The sequence below is a fragment of the Pelodiscus sinensis genome, chromosome 18 (assembly GCF_049634645.1).
Source record: "Pelodiscus sinensis isolate JC-2024 chromosome 18, ASM4963464v1, whole genome shotgun sequence".
Lineage (NCBI taxonomy): Eukaryota > Metazoa > Chordata > Testudines > Trionychidae > Pelodiscus > Pelodiscus sinensis.
In genome coordinates this window covers 30,634,570-30,656,765 of record NC_134728.1, presented here as the reverse complement: position 1 = coordinate 30,656,765, position 22,196 = coordinate 30,634,570, and the positions used below count along the sequence as shown (strand labels likewise).

The following is a 22,196-nucleotide window of genomic DNA, read 5'->3' as shown; positions in this document are numbered from 1 at the left end:
CGAGGGCTCACTGTACAGCAATTTTAGTCAAGTAAGTGGCACAGCTCTGATATTCAGCTACTTTTGAGAAGACATTGGGTAGCATTTTTGGGAACAGTTAAGTAATTCCACAAGTGATAACCCAGAATGTGCTTGGTCACTTGTAGAAACACGCCCACTTCCATCATGCTTCTGGCAGCATTCCATGTCGACTGGTTAATGGGCCCATCCCAGAAACGGCAGCTCATTTGTGATCAAGAGAATGCCAGTGGGATCCCCACCCCACTGTGGACAGTCCTCTCCTCCCTCCTCTCCAGTCCCTGCACACCCACATTCAAACAAACGTTTCAGCTGTTGCCAGCACTCCACCCAAAACTGAGCTCACTGCTGTGGTATCATCTTCAGCTAGCTACAGTGGAACATTTAGAAAGGCAGAGGACCCTTAGGCTACATGTGTATAGTGCCTAGCGAGGACGCTCTCTGGCAGGAACCTCTTCATGCTACAAACAACAAATTAATTTTAAAGTGCAGATCGTTTTGAAGGGATGAGACATAACATTGTGGAACCGTTTACAGGCCGTGATAATTTTGGTCAGAGAGGTGTGGAGCTTGGGACCACCTGCAGGCTAGGAAAGTGCAGGACTGGGAATTATGATACATACAGAGGGATCTCGTAAGCTCTCTGCTCTGCTGGCACAATTTATTCATTAAAGAAACTAAGAACAGTTTCAGGCAAAGAGCAAGAATGGTAATAAAATGTTTCTAATACCAGATCTCTGGTTTACAATATCTGAATCTTTCTATTCAAAGATTTTGGGGTTTTTTTTGGTGTGTTTTGCTTTTGAGTCCTATCTAAACAAGCTAGTAAAATTCCTCACTTATGCCTACACTACACTGGCATAATTTATCTACTCCAGAGCTGTGAATTAGCCACTGCGAATGACGAATGACAGAAGTTACACTGACATACACCCTTGCATGCACAGTGCTGTGTCAGTGGGAGAGCTCTTCCCAATGACACAAAGCCTTCACTAGACTGTGCTGCTGCAGTGCTGGACATCTATACGTTGTATTTAACTAACCCAACTGGGGTAGGGAGCATTTGGGGAGACTTTTATACCCTTCCTGGCAGAGCTATCTTTAGAATGAAACACACTCAGAAGCTGGCATCTTTCTCTGACTTCATCTGCTGCTTCCAGCCAGTCTTGGCCAATATCCACTGGTTTAATTCTCAGCCAATTTTAGTTTTTGCCTTTCAAATTCAGAACAGTATCTATGCTGAACATTTATACTCTCCTCCCTCCTTATGGGACAGTATGCTGATTGCTTGTTAAGGGCGAAAGTACACAAGCCTTTTAAAAAAATCCATCATCATCTAACCTGTGCTTTTAGAGGGCCTTATCCTTCACAGCCACATCCCACTGCTTGGCTGCAGCATGCCTTTGTTCAAGGGAGGCTGAGCTGCCAGGATTTTATTTTGGAAGAGTTACCTGCATTGCTGGGGTCCTTAACTCAATTAATTTGTTTTTTAGAATATAAAATGAAAATGTACACGCTTCATTTAAATGCTTGCTCTCACATGAGCCTGGGCATGAGGGGGTTCAATATGCAGGTTGCCCCAGAGAGAGAGGACCAGAGAGAGAGGACTACCTCAGTCCTCTTACTGCAACAAGATGGGGACAGGTGAGAAGCACCTCTCTGTGGTCACTGCAGCAGACACAGACAGGTGAGGGGTGCAATATGGATGTAAGTGGCTAGTCAACTAGTCTCCCCTCCCCCGGGCTGCCTCCGTCAGAGAGACAGCAAGGAGGCAGCAGGATCCGGTGCTCGGGAGAGCCAGCTTAAAAGCCAGTTCTCCCCAGCACCATATCTGTGGGAAGAAGGGGCAGGGCACAGCTGGGAACTGGCCATGCTTCTGCCTTTGAAATGTAGCAAGAGTCGGCAGGGCTCTTGCTACATTTCAAAGGCAGAGGTGCCCTTAACTAATCGAACAGTAGAAGCAAATTACATCGACTATTCAATTAGTTGATTAATCTAAATTTAACATCTTTAGGGTCCATGTCCCTTGCCAGAGGCAGGTCCAGGTTTGTCTGCCAGCCAGAGTGAGGAATGCAGCAAACTCTGCACTTTCACCTCGCTCCATGATGAAGGGGAATAGACTGCAATGTTCCTGTATAAACTGGGGGGTGGGGAAGAGAGTGGGGCTGAAGCCCTGGGGAGGTGTAAGGTTCAGGGCTGGGGCAGTTCCAGATATGGTGGGAGGAGGTGCCCCAGCAAGCAATCCTGTTTCCATGCACATCCCATTGCCCTGGCACAACCAACCCTGCCCCTGCTTTACGTTATGATGGGAGGAAGCTGCGTACCGAATTTAGTGGTCCTAGCTCTTACTGTTTAGGAGGAGTTCTTGGACACACAGACAAACTCTCTCAAATATATAACAGATACATCTAAAGTGATGCTACTGCAAAGAATGTTGCTGCTGATAGAGCCAGCACTGTCACAGTGAATCACCTGCCTATTTCTCAGTGACATCATGGGACAATGGCCATTATTCTGATTTTAATTTTTATTATTTGATTCTTCTCAGAGCACTGAACCCCTTTCTCTGGACCATTTTTGCAAGTACAGATGCAAATGCGGATACCAATTTTGTGTCTGCACATAGCTTTAATCATTAACCTCATTTTACAGAGAAAGAAACTCAGGAAGATTAAGTGATTTGTCCAAAGCTACCCAGCAGGCCAGTGCCAAAGCTAAGAACAGACCCAGTTTTATAGCTCCCAGTCCAATGACAGTCACTGTACCACATATATTCTCAGTAGGTATGAAGAGGCATCTACGTATCTCTTCCACTAGCAGACTGGGGGCTTTTTTTTTTTTTTAACCGTCTGGGAGTAAGTTTAACATACCTGTAGTTGTGAATGGAATATAGCCTTAGAAATATATCATCATAAGTCTGCCACCAAGAGAAGCATTGCAAAAAATGTTTTTGAGTATGTATGGATACCCATAGTAGTTGCAACATGCATGTAACCTGCTTCCCTGCAGCTGTCTCAGCTTTTACTTGCTGTATCTGCTTGTTTCCTGTTAATTACATGCAGATGATTCACAGATCTGGCCTTGCTTGCAAGTCAAATTACAGAGTACACTTCGGGTGCTGCTTATTAACAATCTACCTCACAGGGAGCTGAAAAGAAGGGGAAAATATGTACATAGCTGCAGCCTTCTAGAAAGTCTAGCATCCTACTATAGTGTGAAAACACAGAGAGTAGAGGCACTCTTAATCTTCTGGTTTCCACCATAAAAACTCTTCAGTCACACTTGCTAAACTGTTGTGTAAAATGAGTTTTTAATTCTCCCTCTTCCTACTTACATCTGTTCTAACCATTTATTGATCTTCAACACAGTGTCTTTGACATTAAATGGGAGGGGCAAAAGGGACCAGTGACTGAACAATTTGGAAATTCACAGACCTTTCACATGTCAGATAGGATTTATTTATTAGCCAAGTCTCCATCTATCACCTCATTCTTATGACATATAGATGTCAACAAGGTACTTGGGATTCCCTGGTTTGACTACACTCTGGGCATGACTAAGGGTTAGGGCAGCAAAACCGTAACTTACACTTTTGTATAAAGTGATCAACGGCCAGGAGACCAGTGCCCCACCAATTCTCTGTGATGTGCACTGTATATTTGTTTCCTCCCCTCTCATACAGCCTCTACTAAGGAGGATGCTAAACTCCAAAACAGATGCAAATGAGATGGAGCTGGTGTGATTTGTCTTTCTATGGGCAAAACTGAGACTGTTAATGTTCTTACAAGCCTAGCTAACATCAAAGATGGAATATTAATCAGCATGTCACCCTAGGCACAGTGACTCCCAATTAGAGGTGACAGTAATTCCAAAGAGCAACATGATAACAATAAAAGAAAGTGTAGCTAAAGTCAGCAAGCAGAGGGGCGAAAAGCCAAACAAAAAACAAGGCCAGAGGTTGAACCAAACAGATCAGAGAAGCATTATTCCTCCTCCTCCTCCTCCCATCCCCTCTCTTCACACAAAAGTCAATAACACAATTTCAAGTGTCAGATGATACTAAAAGTAAGACTTTTTCAAAGTCCACTACTTCAAATCCCATTTATCCATTTCCTTGAATTCAATAACTATGGATACTGGCTATTTGCACCTTAACAAAATCAGCAACATTATCCCTTCTCTGAAGATGGGTGCACTAAAAAGGGAGTGGCCCCCAGCTGTCATTTATTTGCACTCTCCTGTCAGGCACAGAGCAGGTTTAGTTTCCTCTGGGTACACCCACAACAATTACATCAGCCTATAATGTCTTGACCTACATTCTGTGTCCCTGTTGCCAAGGCCTGTATTATGATTTGACTCTGTGAAACTACCTTGCTTTTCTCTGCAAAGACTTCACTTTCCTCAGCTTTAAAACGGAAGAAAAAGAAGAGTGATTGCCGTATATGGGGCCTCATACACTACATCATGAAGGGAGCCCAGGGAGGACAGGCCAAGAAGCTAGCCTAATCTGAATATCAGAGCTCTGTCATTCCCTTTCAATAATTTAAGTATAAGCACTTTGCATATATGAATAACACAAATTTTTTCTAAGACAAGAGCTCTCATACATATGCAAATCTCAGCTTCCCAGATGGGCAACTGCTCTCCAAAGCATGGTGTTAAGCTCATGACACAATAGAGGTACGTGTAATATTGGTCTTCCACTCTGTCTGCACCAGTTGTGTGTCAGTATTAGAGATGTGAGCTATCGGTTAATTGAATAGTTGAGTAACCACATGACATTTTAGCTGTTACTTGACTATTCCATAGTCCCTGGGGGCACAGCCAGCAGTCATGTCTATATCAAAGGCAGCAGCACAGCGTGCTCCCTGCACACACTGGCTGCCTGCTGCCCCATACTGCTGCCTCTGATCAGGGCCGGCTCTAGGCACCAGCAAACCAAGCGCATGCTTGGGGCAGCACATGTCCAGGGGCGGCATTCCGGCCAGCCTTACCGCCAGACGTGGGCCTGCCTCTGGCCGCCCAAGGCAATGGGCAGGGCGGCGGAGCCAGGGGAGCGCAGCAGGGAAGGCAGCAGGATGTCAGAGCCCAGCCGCCCCCTGCAGCCTCCCCCCAGAGGCTGAGCTAGGCAATGACTGAAGTTCGCGGGGTGGCTGATACAGCTGCCACCGCCCTGGGCAGTGTGGTTCCAGTGGCGGGCAGGGGAGGCGGCGCGGGCAGGGCGCCACCACCATGCTCCGCACACGCTCAGCCCACTTGGGCATGAAGCAGCCAAGCGACTGCGGAGCAGCAGCCGGCAGGGAGAGGCGACCGGGTGGCTGGGGCTGGCATGGAGGCAGACACAACACACTCCGCTAGCCGCCACTGGTGCCCTAGGGGGGGCGTCGTGATGGGCAGCCCGGCTGAGAGGCGGGCAAGCGCTGAGCCCCGCCGTTTGAGAGCCGAGCCTGCGGGAGGAGCGGGCGCTCCCCGCACGTACCCCTGTGATGGCGAATGCCAGCGAGCTCAGCAACAGCAGCCCACACCTGCCCAGCCCCGGGGGCCTGCTCCGCGCCTCCGGCCTCAAGCTGACCACGCTGGGCTTGATCCTGTGCGTCAGTCTGGCCGGCAATGTGCTCTTTGCCTGGCTCATCCTGAAGGACCAGCACTTGCACCACGCCCCCTACTATGTGCTGGACCTGTGCCTGGTCGACTTGCTGCACTCGCTGGCCTGCTTCCCCTTCCTCATGCTGTCGATGTGCAGCAGGGTGGGAGCCTGGCTCCACGGGCCACTCATCTGCAAGGTGCTTGCCTTCCTGGCTGTCCTCTTCTGCTTCCACGCCACCTTCCTGCTCTTCTGCGTGCCCCACCCAGTGCTCTGCCTCTCTCCTGCTCCCAGGTGTTTGCCCGGGGCAGCCAGCCGGCTGCACTACCGCGCCAGCCCGTCAGCACATCCGCAGCACCCCAGGGAGCCCCTGGCCACAGAGACCCTCACGGCAGCTGCAGGCGAGCCCTGGCCTGCAGGCTCCTCTCTCTCCTCTTGCAGGGGAGGGAAGCCCGTGGCACCCTGCTTTACACCGGGGAAAGTGTTTACAGCTACAGAGAAAGGGAAGTCGGGGGACCCCTGCCACTTTCACCCCTCCCCCAGGGTGCTCCGACGTTTCCGCACATGCTGTGGGGAAGGAACACGAGGGTTTGGCGGGGAGAGGGAAAGGAGACGAGATGGAGTTCGGTCAGTGGGGGAGGTGGGAGAGGGGAGTGGACTGGGTCCGGTGGGGGAGGGGGATCGGATTTGGCTGAGAGGGAAGAGAAGGCGCAGGTTGGATTAGGTGGGGGACAGAAAGGGGGCAGACTGGGTCCGGTCACTGAGGGGTCAAGTTTGCCTGGGAGGGGAGAGAAGGTGGAAACTGGGTTCGGTGAGTGGGTGGGCGGGGTGGATTGGGATGTGTGTGGACGGGGATGCCTGTGGAGGGGAGACAGGACGTAGGCTGGGTTTGGCTGGAGGGCACGGAGGGACTCAAAGAGCCGCAAGGTGAAAGGGGCACTTTCCTCCTCAGTGCCTGTCCTGCGGGGAGGGGAGAGGGAGGAGATTTTTTTGCTTGGGGCAGTAAAAAACCCAGAGCTGCCCCTGCTTCTGATACAGAGGCAGTAGCATGGGGTGACAGCAGCCCCTGTCCGTGGGGGGGTCTGAGCTCCCCACAGACAGAGGCTGCTGGGGGGGGAGGAGAGGGGAGGCTGCTCCACGGCAGCAGCCCCTGCCACCAGCCAGTATCGGCACTGCCGCAGACAGAGGCTGCTCTGCAGCAGCAGCCCTTCCCCAGGCTCACCCATATGTGAAATCTTAGCAGAAAGTTTCTAACTCAGTGAGATATATACTTAAATGGCAAGTTAGCTAGCCACTGCCACTCCCAGGTCCATCTGCAGTAACTACTATGGAAACTTTTAGTGGCATTTTAAGCCTGAGACTTTCATTTCCTCCTCAACCTTTCAAAAGTAGTTTTCAATGCAGATTTTAAAGAATCTTGGGGTAATGGAATGTAACAACTCTCTATCCTGCAAATAGGCTTAGAAGAATTTGATTTTTAAAAATATTTTGGTAGATAATATTGATGTTTATTTCAGGCTTTTTCCCTATTTTCAGATATTTACATTTTTAGTGATAGGAAATTATGGGGGTTTTGAGACAATTTAATGACAACAGGCACTGATTTAAAAATGTTAAAAGCTTTATAACTGTTAAAACAAACTATCAGCATCACATGTCAAAATTAAATCAAACTAAAAAACTTTGTAAGCAGTCTTTTTCTTACTTTGCCTATCTATATTTCAATGGTCATAATTTTTAAAAAATCTGTTTGCATGTCCATGCTTAAACATTTACTGCTAAAAATCTAATCCTTTCAAGCCTACCTAAATCTCAGAGAGATAGCCGTGTTGAGTGGTAAAGTTACAGACTGTTTTTAAAGCCTACTGAAAGATCTCTTTCTGGACATGTATCTTGGTTTTGGGAAGAAGACATGGCTCTAATTCAGCTGGCATGTGGCAGTATGGCATCGTACCTCTCTCAAGCTGCTCTCTTATTCTTCAGAATCTTAGTTTTCATTTCAAACAACCCAATTGTGTGTCTAGACATTATAGTTGAAGAAAATCTCAACTGTGAACCAAACAACTGATTCAGAGAGGCCTACACACAGAAATCTGCAAAAAGCCTAGAACAATCTCTCAGAGATGTGATTTAATATCGTAAAGATTGCGACGTGCTCAGATGCTGTGATAATGGAGTCACCTGAAATGGATAGAACTGCCTCTCAGCTCAACGAACTGTAACACATTTATTAAATCGGATCTGATTCAAGTATCAACATTGTTCATTTCTTTCCTCATGCAGGAGGGTGAATTACAAATCTGCACACTGTACTGTGAATGACTCATACTGGAATCAGGGCATTTTGGAGATTACATCACTAGCATCCCCTTGGTTTAAAAAAAAAAAAAAAGACAGAGCCAGGCTCAAGTAGCCAAACAGCACCTATACACACACTGAAGCTATACTGGAGGGAAAGATAGAGCTGCATGCTCTTATTTTAAACACTTGGACTATTTGAGAACTCACATGAGTGGAACTGCTGCTCCCAACGTGACCCCTGCATGCAAAAAAAATGTGCCATAGACCAGAATTCCCTGGAGCTATGATCAATAACTGTACCAGACACACAGCAACCACTGCCAGAAAAATGCTGGCACATTCCTCAGCCCTCAATAGGTTTTCCAAACTGTGGAAGGTTTGCACTGTCAAGAGTTCAGCTTGCCCCTAAAGCTAAACTGAAGTGTGCCAACAACCCCGTAGTTTGCTTTTGTTTGCAGGAAAAAGAGAGAGAAGAAGAAGCAAGAAAATGAGAGCTGAGGGAACCAATTAAAAAAGGATGGCAGCCATCCTTTAAACACAGCACCACTGACGTGACAGAATTAATCCCCTCATTCAAAGTCCATGCACAGTATGTTTACTACGCCCGTTTCTGCTGAGTGTTCATGCTAATATCTAATGCCCCTCACCCTTACACACACACACACACACACACACACACACACACACACACAATCCTTTCATTCAGAGCAGTGATGAGCTGGCTCTGTCCCAGGGATGAGCCACCCGTCGCAGAAAGAGGAAGCGACTCATCTGGCTGCCTTGAGAGAGGAAGGATGCTGACAAAGGGAATAAGGAGTACAGACCATTTAAACCCAGGGACCATTTATAGGGGATTTGGGTTGGGGGTCACTGAACCACAGAAAAAAAAATTCAGTCAGGGGCTGCACACAAGTGAGAAACAAAAACCAAAACCCCCAACAACAAAAACCCTCACTGATGCTGCGCCTGGACAAGGAAAAAGACACTCCTCATGTTCTCCTCACACACCAGAGCCCAGGGTGGGGGCCTAGAACACCAGCACAGACCCCCCCCCCCAATGCTCAGAGAGGCACTGAGCCTCAGTGGCAGGATCCAGGAAAGCCGGGGGCCACATCTGGCCCCTGACCTGAGGTTCCCCACCCCTGATTTAGCTCAAGGCTATAAGCACTCACGGGGAACCATGCAACTCCCTTGAGTGTTACACAGACATTTCACATTTCACTGTCGTTTCACTCTTCAATATTTGCAAGCTCACTTGTCTATACTTTTTTTTAGAAAAAAAAATCTCTTGTTGCAGCTCCAGTGACCTCATTACAAGTCATTAGCCAAGAATGAACCTGGTGACTTTTAGCACTGAAGTCACAGACCACTAAACCAGAAATAAAGCCGTAGTTACACTTGGTATATCTGAACAGACAAAGCACTCCATGTGCTATTCCAGCAAAGAATGTATGTATGACATCTTATAGCAGCAACACTGTACTTCCCTGCAAGCAAAATAAGATATAATGGAAAAAATGCTGTATTATTAGTGGGGCTATACGGGCTTTTGCCAGTACACCTATGTTGGTCAGGGATCACACCTTTCATGCCTTTGAACAACACAGGAATGCCAGTACAAGTTTGCACTGTACACAGGATCTAAAAGGAGTAACTATTACCTGTCATCAGAAATAGGGATGCAAAATCCTAGTAAACGTTAAGGGGTTAAATGTAACGTTTAACCATTAACTATAATCCTGTGATGAGGGGCTGCTCCAGCCTAGCTGGGCCTACCCACACTGTGCTGCAGGCACTGGGCTCTCCAGCCAGGCTGAGCAAGGCCTGCCACACTCTACACACAGTTGGCCCAGTTCAGAGCAGCCCCGCACCCTCGGGGCAGCCGGTGGGGGTCGCTCCAGTCCAGTCAAATCTGTCACACTGTGGGTGGAGGGTAGGGGGACTGTTGTGTTGAGGCTGGGCCGGGCTGGAGCAGCCTGCTGCTGTTTAACCAGTTACCCTGGTAAGCATGCTGGTAAGGGGCATGCTTACCAGGTAGCTTGATAAATTATCTTCTGATTAGGAATATAAAGGGTTATCTAGGGACTAGCCAGGGAGGGACTGACATTTCTGGGACCCCACTCCTCACTTTGCCCTTGGGGGGGGGGGGGGAAAGAGAGAAAAGCAACGAGCACAACAATGAAAGCTATTTATTTCTAGGCAGTGCCCATACAAGGGGGTGGCAAACAAACACCATAGCTACAATGTTAAATCTAACCTAACTCTGTCACAACCGTTCAGCTAGTAAAACAGAACTGATCTCACAAGGCAGGATCAGGAGGCCAGTCTGGGGAGGGGATGAGCAGAGAGATCTCACCACTCCATGAAGCTAGAACTGACTGGGCTTCCCAGGTGGTGATGGCACCTGGGGATCCAGAGTGTTGGAGACAGGCAGAGCAGAGTCCCCAGCACAGTCAGGAGCAGATGAAGTCCTAGTGGAGCTGATACAGAGTTTAGATCCAGGCATCAGAGCACTTTACTTGGGAAAGGAGTGGGGGGGACGACGACACGACACAATGGTTCAAGGGGGACACTAGATTTGTTTCTGGGTAAACGGATGGTTCAAGGGAGTATTCTCCTGTCGTTTTGTTTAGGTTACACAACAGAGACTGATTATGCCTGGCTGTGGGTTGGAGACCTTCCAGGGAGCTCGTAATGCAATTAGGCAGTTTCAGTATTTTGGATACCAATGAGGCTTTCGTACTAAAACTGGTCTGATAATTACTGATCTAGGAGTGGGCAGGCCTGGGCTCACTAGCACTGAGAGCAGAGATTTCCCACCAGGCAGTGCTTTCCTGCTTTCTGGATCCCAGAGTTCAGTGCTGTTCTTGCCTTGGAATCTCTGTTTTCCATGCTGTATGCTAATGGAGATGTGTTTCTGTCCCATCTTTGATGCAGATGAGGCTTGGGTGTCTTCTTAATCCTATCCCCCTGTCCGGGTTTTATGTGAGTCTTCCTCTGACTTTTCATTGCTATAGCTCAAGCAGAAGTGTGTGTGTGTGTGTGTGTGTGTGTGTGTGTGTGTGTGTGTGTGTGTGTGTGTGTGTGTGTGTGTGTGTGTGTGTGTGTGTGTGTGTGTGTGTGTGTGTGTGTGTGTGTGTGTGTGTGTGTGTGTGTGTGTGTGTGTGTGTGTGTGTGTGTGTGTGTGTGTGTCCTCTCAGAAGTACTATGCCCTGGCTCTCCAAGAACACAGAGCTGGCAAGTAACAGGACTAGCCACTAGACTGGAATGGAGGAGCCAAACTTTGGGCATGGCCAGTTCTAACTTATAAAATTGGATCAATTAAACCACATCGCTCATAGATGGGAAAAAGTCTGTGCCCTGAGCACCATACTGAGTTTGACCCAACCATCTGTGTAGACAAAGCTAGGTAAACAGACGCTACTGCATACCAAGATGTAGACTGACAACATGGATGGAAAACTCCCTTGGCTGATGTAGGTAGCTGAATCAGCATTAGAGCACTACATCAGTAGAGCTACAGCGCAGAGCAGACATTCATGTTGGCTATTGTCCTGGGGAAAGTACAACAATGTAGGTCTCAAGAAGTTTCCAGGATGGATACTGCTGTGCTACACATACACACACTCAAGAGAAACCAGTGACTGGCTGACAGTGTTCCTACCATCGTGCCACAAGTTGGGCACATTGCGTCAATACCATGTTGACACAGCCACAGGTATTACAGAACAACTCCATTTTGTAGCCCACTAGTTTACAATGACTATGTTCGTTCCATCCCTGCTCATACCACTGCTTTCCCCTCACTTTCAAATATACTTCACAGCAATTTAAAAATACTTCTTCCCTAAATATACAGGGGTTCCGCAACAAAGGAAACCTCTCCAAAACATTCCACCTGGGCTGCTCTGTGGTCCACTGGCAGACAGCAAGAGTCTTTCACAACCACAAAAAACTTGTCCCTTGTGAGGATTGTTATGAGTTCCCAGTATTGTAACACCATTGATGGGAACACTAGTTTTCAAGTGTCTTGACAGAATTTTTTACTGTCATGTCATCAGATGTGCTCAGAGTAATGTTAAATGACAAGCAAAAGGCAAAAGGCCGTGAGCTCGATCAATGCTAGCATTCAGCTTCTGTGGAACTGAAGCTTTGAAGCCTTTTTTGGGTGTGAAATCTTTTAAACAAATTTGCAAGGTTACTTTATAGTCCAAGTGTAAACTGATGCACTGTCATCTTAAGCTTGCAGACAATCTTCCCCAGAGAGCAGCAGGACTTGTGAGTTTCCCTGCTACTGTCCAGAACTGGTCTTTTGCTTTACTTCTAGCTTAAGAATGTAAAATCCTGATTAACCAGTGAAGTCAGTTAACCTAACATTTAACTACTTAAGCGGGATTCTGGGTGAGGGACCACTCCAGCCTGACTGGAGCAGCCCCCAGTCTACCGGGCTCCTGGCCCCAGTGCTGGTGCAGACATCTATCTGTGGCAGGCCATGGGCAAGGGGCTGCTTTTAGGCGCAGGTTAACTATTATCCATTACAAACTTAAAAAACAACAAATAGTCGAGTAGCACTTTAAAGACTAACAAAACATGTATCATAAGCTTTCAAGGGCACAGCCCACTTCTTCAGCTGACCAGAGTGTTGTATGTCCAGAACCAAAATAAATAGGGGAGAAGGGAGAGGAGGGAGGAGGAAAAAAATTGGGAAGGGGGAGAACAAAGGAAGATGATGTCTGTTTGGATCAGTGCGAGTTTCTTTGTGTAGCTGATGATTTCCATACGGCTGAATGCAGTGCCTTGCATGTTCAAAAGCTTCAGAGGGTTGCCAAGTTACAGTAAAACTCCAATCGTCCGGCATCCAATAGTCCGGCACTCCTGATAGTCCGGCATCAAAATGGCAAGAGCCTAGTGAGTGAGCTTCAGCAAAAAATGAGTCTCAAGGTAACAGCGGCAGCAGCTGAACTGAGCAAAAAGGGTAAAAAAGGCTTAAAAAACCTAAAACATTACAGTATACTGTATACAGTATGTACAATAAAAAGGGTTAAGAACACTTTATATACAGTATATAATGTATACAGTGTGTGTATATATATATATATATATATATATATATATATATATATATATATATATATATATATATATATATAAAAAAACCATCTTATAGTACCTCCTGATAGTCCGGCATATCTGAATCTGGCACCACCTAGGTCCCATAGGTTCCGGATTATCGGAAGTCTACTGTAGTCTGTACAGGATAAACTTACTTTGATTCTGGACATACAACACTCCGGTCATCTGAAGTGGGCTATGCCCACGAAAGCTCATGATACCATCTACATGTTTTGTTAGACTTTAAAGTGTGTGGGAGAAAAATAAAATAACTCCAATTGTGTCTAAGGGGGGACTGCAGGAAATCAAAACTCTCTAAAAGAAAACTGCTGTAAGGGTTAAAAGTTTTCCAGGCCTCTCTCCCTGTAATAGAGAGAAATCATCTTAACTCTAATCAAGACCCTTACAATGCCTCCTATCTCAACTTCATGAAGACTCCTTGTCTGTCACAATTTGTCATGTAAACCCTAATCTTTGTCAGTTTGCCTTGTAGACTCCTCACTCAAGTTCTCATGTGCCTTTGTACTGTGAAACTCACTTCTGGTGTGAACAGAAACATCTCAGAGTACTTCTATGGAAGCAAAATACAGGACTATGTAGTACTATTTTGCTTCAGCTACACCAGACTAACACGGCTACATTTCTATTACTTCTACTGAGACTTTGATATGTTAAAGAAAACAATCAACAACTAAACTGTCTGAACATACTGTATAAAGAATCCCTGAAACTCTCTCTCTCAGGGCTGCTGCTGCTCTCACTCTGGTAGCTGTCAGCCTGCATGCATGCATAATCAAGTTTTCCTTCTCTCCTGCCTCACTGCTTTGACCTCCAGCCTCGGACCCTTCTGGGGACTCTGTACCCCCGGGGAGCGAGATTTCCCCAACAAGTGCTACTAGACTATTCGTTGTTTTTTAAGTTTATCCCGTACAGACTAATTCAGCTACCCCTCTGAAGTGGTTATCCAGTAAGCATCACACAGTAAGGTGATGCTTACCAGGTAACTGGTTACCTGTTCACATTCCTAAATACTATTAGGCAAATGATCACATAATCTTGCTTTGGTCAGTAAAAAAGTTAAGGAAAATACTATCCCCCTGTAACTCCCATCCCTCTCTAGCCCCTCCCCCCCCGGTCCCCTCACAAAATCAAACCATCCACTTAAAAAAATACCACCCACGCCACCACCCACCCACAGATGAAGTAGCTGGGCAGAATTATGTCACAAGATACATTTCTTCCTGACCCTTGCTGGTGCTTTAGTCAGTGGCTCTCAACCGCATTTTTCCCTCCATTTTTTTCCATCCATAAGAAGAATAAATTTTGTTATGTGCATCAAGGCAAGTGCAAATGTGCACTACAAATAGAAACACATGCAAGCGGCTGTAGGTGCTCTGGTAATCACAGGAATCTCTCTTGGGTGGTTGCCCAAGTGCTCAGCTTACAGGGAACACTGACCAGGAACACGTGTACTTACCAGGAGTAGATCAACTCATCCAGATACTTGCCTAGTTGTACAATAGGCTACATCAAAAGCTTTAGCAAGTCAGTACAAACTAAGATTTCATACAATGACTATTCATTGTATACTATTCAGTGGTTTTCAAATGTGATTTGTTTTATGGGGCCACCAGAGCCAGTGTTAGACTTGTTGGGGCCTAGGGAACAAAGCCAAAGTCCAAGCCTTGCCATGAATGGCTGAAAACAAAAGCCAAGATTTTAAGTGAAGTGAAATTTGAGGTACACAAGACTAATCACACTCCTGAAAGGGGTACAGGGATCTGGAAAGGTTGAGACACAGAGCTCTAAATAAGGAATAAAAGACTTCACAATTATATATCCTGTAGCACAGGTATGGGCAATATGTAGCCTGCCAAACATTTTCCTTCTGCTCGCCAGGACCTTCCAGGCTGGGGCCAGAGGAAAGCATCCCACAGCCCACCAGGGCACTCAGGCAGCCTGCCTGCTATGGCTCCAGCCATGTGGAACCATGGCACTCACAGAGCAGGTAAGCCCCTGACCTCACACCCCAGCAGGAACTCAGAGCCAGATTAAAACAGTGATGTATCCCACAGGCCGCAGTTTGCTCATCCTGCCCCTAGAACACGGAACGCTTTGTGGGATTGTTCCCATATGCTGAGAGAACAGAAAATATTTTGGTAGAGCCTATAATTCTCCAAGCCACTTTTAAATAAGTGATCCACCTAAGTTTCTGTTAAGCTTGCTGGAAAGAGGCGTATCAGGAGAAAAGATGAAGAAATGTCTCCTTACTTATTCAGCATCCAAGCTCCCAACACACTGTTCCACGTGTATTTCCCAGTACCACCTTCATGGGGTAACCCTCTCCGCGGCTCTGCCATTATCATTTGCTGACAGGTTGCAACTGCAGCTGCTGCATCAAGGTGATACATCAGCTACCAATAGGTATGCCAGCACTACTGCCAGAAAACTGTGCAAATAGCTCTCCACACCCATATGACTTTAACTGTCATCATAAACCACACCCTGTACCCAGAGGGTCAACAGCAGAGAGAGTGTGTGTGTGCGCGCGCGCGCACAGACAAGATGAAGGAAAACAATGCAATAAAGTCTCTCCACAAACAAAACGGGAAATCGTATTCCCCCTACCCTCATCCACACAATTAAAAAACCCAGACATTAGTCACGTTAGTCTGCTGCTATCAGGCAACAAATGCTCCAAATTTAGGTTCTGTAAGGCTTTCACCATTCACAAAGGTTGTGTGTTTATATTTAAGCCATTTCCCCCACTATGCATTTAGGACCCAAGAGACAGCGGTACTATGCTAGTGCAGATGAAGCAGAAAGAGCTTGACTAGGACAATTTTGCCCAAAGCTGAGAGTAGTAAAATGAGTAGAAAAGCAATTCAAATTAGTACGAAAGAAAACTAATTAAAACATTTTAACAAGCTAGCATGTTAAGTTACAAAGGATTGTTATCCTATGGGACAATTGCTCACTAGACTGTAGAAACCTAGTGGGAACTAAAATGCACAGATTTCCCAACTTGCTGGGCACACCAATTCTGACAGTTTTTAAGCCTTGAGACTGGCACACTGTACCACAGTATAGAAAAGGACAAGAATCACATTTTCAAACAATATGGAAGTTTTTTAGCAATGCAGCCCCTTATTGTAACAGGAAACTGACCAACTACCTTGTCCCTCCCTTCTCTCCCCCCCCCCCGCAAAAAAAAAATGGCAAATGCTTTGAAAGACAAGAAAAATGTAGCTACCTCGAATATCTACACAGAGCACACCTTGATTAACTTGGAATGTCCCTTCTTTCTTAGTAGCAAGGTAAAGTAGTAACACAGAGAAAACTATACACTGATAAATCTGCTGAATCTTTTTTGTGTTCCTTAATTTCAATGTCCTCAGAATTTTAATAGAAATGTAGCCGTGTTAGTCTGGTGTAGCTGAAACAAAATACAGGACTATGTAGCACTTTAAAGACTAACAAGATGGTTTATTAAGTGATGAGCTTTCGTGGGCCAGACCCACTTCCTCAGATCAAAGAGTGGAAGAAATAGTCATATGGTTGTGACTATTTTCTTCCACTATTTGATCTGAGGAAGTGGGTCTGGCCCATGAAAGCTCATCACTTAATAAACCATCTTGTTAGTCTTTAAAGTGCTACATAGTCCTGTATTTTGTCTCAGAATTTTAAACATCGCAAACATTTAAAAAAAGAATGGCTCCTTCTTTAGAGTGAGGTAGCACCCAAAGTATACAAGGCTCTTTCTGGACATGAGGTGGCAATTTCATTTTACAAAGGAGCCACTGTGCATGCTGCAGCTTACAGAGCTTAGAGAACAAACCCCCAAGCATTAATTGGAATTCTCCTAACATTAGCAGCATAGTTATCTGTGACCCAAATGGCCCTACACAAAAAACAAGTTTTTCATGTTTACAACTTGATTCTTCATTCAGCATAAAGCCTCCACAAGTGCCAAACTATTTGATCACACTTTAAAGACTCCCTAAAACGTTTTAGCTAAGGACCTAGACCACCACATGAGGAATGTTAAATTTCGATTAGTCAATAGGGCGCCTCCGCCTTTGAAGTGTAGCAACAGCCCCAGAACTGTTGCTACACTTCAAAGGCGAAAGCGCTGCGAGGAGCACGGGGCCAGCAAGGCAGTCCTCTGCTGGCCCCATGTTCCCCTTGGTGTTTCAAAGCAGCAGCGCCACTCCCTCGCTGACCTTGGGCTCCGTCCAGCGCAGCTGCTTTGAAATGCGACGGGGTGCCTACCATCAGACTCCCCACAGCGTTTCAAAGTGGCAGCGCTGTATGGAGCCCGAAGTCAGCAGGGGATTCCCCAGCTGATCCCGGGCTCCACCTGGTGCTGCCTCTCTGAAAAGCCACATGCAGCCTGGGGACACTCCTGCTGGCCCCAAGCTGCACTTGGTGTTTCAAAGTGGCAGTGCCACGTGGTCTTGCCCCAGGCTTCAAGCGGTGCTGCCACTTTGAAGTACCCCCTCATTTCTGCCTCTTTCTGATAGAGGCAGCAAGGGGTTGGGGATGGGAAGTGACTAGTTGTTCACATCCATACACCACATTTCACAGCAAGCGGAAGCAGCTAATGAATGTCTGGCATCACAAATGCACACAGTACTACACTTCCATCCACACCAATATCAAAGTGCACTTGCAGCTGACATGAGACTGGGTGCATCTGCTTTAGTGCAAACCTTTCTAACAGAGGGAAGGTTTTAGAAGGCTAATACGTTTTCACCCCTTTCCTTAATTTAGGAAATTTAACAGGGAATCAGATTGAAAGAAGAGTTTCCCTGACCACTTGCAGTGCTGTTTTGTATCTGCTGGCATTCTGAGTTCTTTGTAGGACTTCCTCCTTTCTGCCATTATGGATTCAGTGTCTTCTGCTTGACTTGCTGACCATTTGGCCTCCCAGCACAATTAACAATAAGCCATAAAGAAGGACCATACCCAAAATATCAATGCATCTACAGCACTGTGCATATATATATATATGGCAGAATTTGTTATTTTAATAATTTGCAGATAATACAGATACAGTACTTGTTTCTAAAGCATTTTATATTTATACGTTTAAATGTTTACCACTGAAATTATGGGATTTAAGGGTTTTTTTTTAGTACGATCTATTTTCCAAATTGTAGTAACTTATGAGGGGTCTGGTAATTATTTAAATATAGATGCTGAGATCAAAAAGTTAACGCTTCAAACCATTAAAGCATACATTGTCAGCTTCAAATATCCAAATATTCAAGGTCTAATAAGTTCTCAAGCAGCATTATTTTTTACTCTGCCTATCTGTAAATTCTAACCATTATTGGTTGAAAGATGTTTTTCCTCTATGCGTATAGTGAAATAGACATTTACCACTAAAAACTGAAATCACTGCAAACCTGTGCACATTCTCCTTTTGGTGCCTTGCATATTCCCACAGGGCAGTTTGCCCCTTTCATGGCTTCAAAGAAATGTAACAAAAGACTTCCAGCCTTCCCCACACTTACTCCAACTGCTGTGTTATTCCCTTCCCTCAATATTCCCTCTCATTCCCTTCCCCCGAATCTTTTAACTCCAACAGAAAACAGCTGTTTCCAAAGCAAAGCCAATGGAACCCCACAGTTATTCTGCAGAGGACTGTGGAAGCTTTTTGCCCAAAACTGTAAACAAAAGCAGTTGGGGAACAAAAGCAAAGACTGCCAGGAAGCACAGATTTCCACTACCAGCAATGTTACTGCCTTAATTTTTCTTGATCTGACTCACAACATTAAGGCAATAGGTTACTAGGACTGAGACTGGGTGATGGGACGGGAAAGTGCCAGGACTTATTTACAGTGGGGTGAGAAGGAAGGGGATGAGGAGGAAGGTGTTGAAGGAGAGAATTCTGGATGTGGAGATAATTATGAAGCGACTCCGGAAAGAAGACTGTTCACTGCCCAGGTTTTCAGAACTGAGCCACTCCCTGCTCCAGCACAACTATGAAGCATCTCTGAAGAAAGCTGTTCACTGGGTTGTCCCAGAGAGGGACAAACCCTGGTGAAACAATACTGAAGCAAAACAGCTCTTTGGAAGCTATGAACATTGAATATGCAATATGCACACAGCCCAAATGCTCGTATGGCTAGCAGTCTGGAAAGTAACAGTTGTGGGGTGCCAGATCTGAGAAAACTTCTAAGTACTTTTTAACCCATTCTGTTGATCTTTAGTTTTCCCTGTACACCATTCCCATAGCATCCAAGTGCTGTCTAACTCAGCAGTTCCCAGCTGCTGGTCTGGGCCATGGACCTCTGGCTTCTGGGCCGAGGTGGCTTTGAGGGCTGAGGCACGTCACTCCAGCTGTGGCTGTTGGGAGAGGTGTGTCCTGCCCCACCTCTCAGCCGACCAGTGGCAGGCAGAGGCAGGGTTTCTTCCCTGAAATGGAAGAACACTTTGCTGCGTGGTGGGAGTTGCGTGCAGAGTCCAGCACTGCAGCCTTAGAGCAGCCACTACCTGGGCAGCAGCTGGGAGGCAGTGCTGGGCTAGGTGGGGGGCTCTAAGAGGCAGGGGGCTGGCTCTGTGGGCAGGGCTAGTACGAGGGAGCTCTAAGGGGTGGGGACTCTAAGGGGCTGACAACTGGGGTATCTGGGGTGGAGATCTGGCATAGGGGACTCTGGGGGCGGGGCTAATATTGGGGACTGAGGGCTGGCACTGGGGAGGGCCCAGGGGTATGTGTAGGTGCAGTGGAGCTCTGGAAACAGGAAACTGGCACTGGGGGGGGGGTCTGGTGGTGGGGGACTCTAAGGGGCAGGAGCTGCCACTGAGGCATTTGGGATGGGTACAGAGGACTCTAGAGTCAGTGGCTGGTGCTGGGGAGTAGTGCAGAGGTGGGAGGCTCTAGGGGTTAAGACTGGCACTTGGGGGCTCTGTGGGCTGGCGCTTTTGGTGGACTGGTAACATTTATTTGCATAATGAATATGCAAATAAAATGTTACCAGCCCACCACAAGTTTGTGAATGGGTTTGCAGGTCCCCCAGTATAAAAAAGGTTGGGAACCACTGGTCTAACCCATCTGCTTCAATAGGGATGAAGCAGTACACAAAGTTAGTGGGTTTTGGCTCTACAAGCCCCTGTTCTAGACCAACCCAACAAACTACTGATTATCAAGTAAGCCTAAACCCAGTGGCAAGCAATGCCATGACAACTCCACAGCTCATTCTGCCACACAGGACACAAGATGAATGCTGAAGCTAATGAAACAGCTGAGATCCAAACAGCTGGAGTCCACTCAGATTGAGGAACTAGCTTGAAATTCTGAAGGCAAATGTATCACATGAAGAAAGCAGAAGTCCAGTCCTACAAACAGCCGTGGTTTTGTTTCCATGGAGACCTTCAACATAATCACACACTCCCTGTGATCAACTGTTAGGACTAATGCTCATTATATGAAACTGCGTTTTACCGTTCTTTCTCCCCACAACCATGCTGCTATTGAAGTACTGAGAAGCAGACTTCAAAATACAGCTCAGTCAAGTTAGTCTCCCATCACTCACCCCTCACTAAGAGAAAAAATAAACAGCATCTTGTAGATCAGTGTTAGGCCCTAGAAAAAATAGGCCTAGTGCAGTTATGCTAAAGCAAATGTAACAAAGGTTTCTGGGTAGTCCCTGGACAGAACTGGAGATAAGTTCAAGCAGGGACACACCTTATACGCTTGCTCAAGTTGGCAAAATGAGATAAGCAAGAAGCTGCATTTTTGTACCTGCTGTGATGAGGAACAGTTTGTTTTGAGAACTGATAAGGAGCCTCCCTGTTTCTGCTCTCCCCATTTGTTCCAAACTCCCTGTTTATGTTCTCCTTTGGCCATAACAAACTGTCTCCTTATTGCCCAGTACCTGTCTTTTGGGCTGATAAGAAATGGCTGATGCATTATGAATTGCTTAGGGCCATGATGTATAGTTGGCCAGGTGTCCATGGATACTAAAAGTTTCTAACCGATAAAGGAGGGTGGGTTGCTTGGGCAAATAGTCTGACGCGACGGAACTGTCTATATAAGCCTACCTGTTAATGAAATTGTGGCTGGTTCACTTTGGAGACGGGCCGCTCTCTATTGTAAGTGCGCACTATTCAATAAAGAGCTTGTGATTAGATCTTGCTGGTGTTGCCTGTCTCTTTGCGGTCAGACAACGAACAGAGGCCGTCCGGGTTCGAGTCCCCAACAAATTTGGCACCCCAGATGGGACCCGTCTGACTCTCCGGTGCAGAGGATCGGACTCCGAAGCAACGCAGCGCGCATCCTCCGGTTTTGAGGAGCCTTGCCAGGTGGCCAGATCCCTGCTCCGGCGATAAAGCGTGTCCTGTGAACCAGCTGAGGCCCGCAGAAATCCAGCAACATCACCTACCCATTGTGTAGGATCCAGGACCTCGGGGTTAAAGTCCCTGGAGTCCTCGGGGTTAAAGTCCCTGGAGTGTTCGGGGTTAAAGTCCCTGAAGAGGTAAGCGAGCGCTCGGTATTGAAAAATTGGGTTAAGGATCCTTTGGCTGGTAAAGATGGGACAGGGCGGCAGTAAGTGCCCGGGGGACGCCCCGTTGACCCTGATCCTAAGGGATTGGAAGGACATTTCTGGAATGGCCGGTCTAGCAAAATCTAAAATGAAGGATTTGTGTCAAACACAATGGCCTTCACTCACTGCTAATTTGTCCCCGGATAATGATTGGCCAGACTGCGGGATGTTTTCCGTAGAAAGAATGAATGCCCTAAAGGACATACTGGTCAATCTTAGACCCGGACAAATGGAATATTTATTGTATAGTATAATTACAAACCAAAGGAATTTAAAAAGGCTCTGCAGGCTGTGTGTGTAGAAAAATCTGTTAAACTTCCCCCACCCTATGCCCCGGAGGTGGTAAAAAGAATATCCGTACCATTTTCTCTATCCATCTGCCAACCTGGGCTGATGTGATTCAATTGTTAAATACCCTCCTCACGGAAAATGAGCATCAAAAGGTTAAAGAAAAGGCTGTAGCATATCACCAGAATCAAGCTTGGAGAGGTATGCCCACCGCTGAGCCTAACTGAGATCCAAATTCAGACAGGATGCAAGGGAAAAGTTTACCTAAAGTGGTTAGCATTGTGACACAGATGTACAATGAGAAAGAGAAGAGAGAGAGAGGAAGAAGGAATTAAGCGATT

At 46.4% G+C, this 22,196-nt stretch overlaps 1 protein-coding gene across 7 annotated transcripts in view; it reads right to left on the bottom strand.

The window, feature by feature from the left end:
• The window catches only part of DLGAP4 (DLG associated protein 4), a 316,182-nt gene that overhangs the window by 17,319 nt on the left and 276,667 nt on the right, over window positions 1–22,196 (bottom strand). The gene's annotated exons all lie outside the window — the stretch shown is intronic.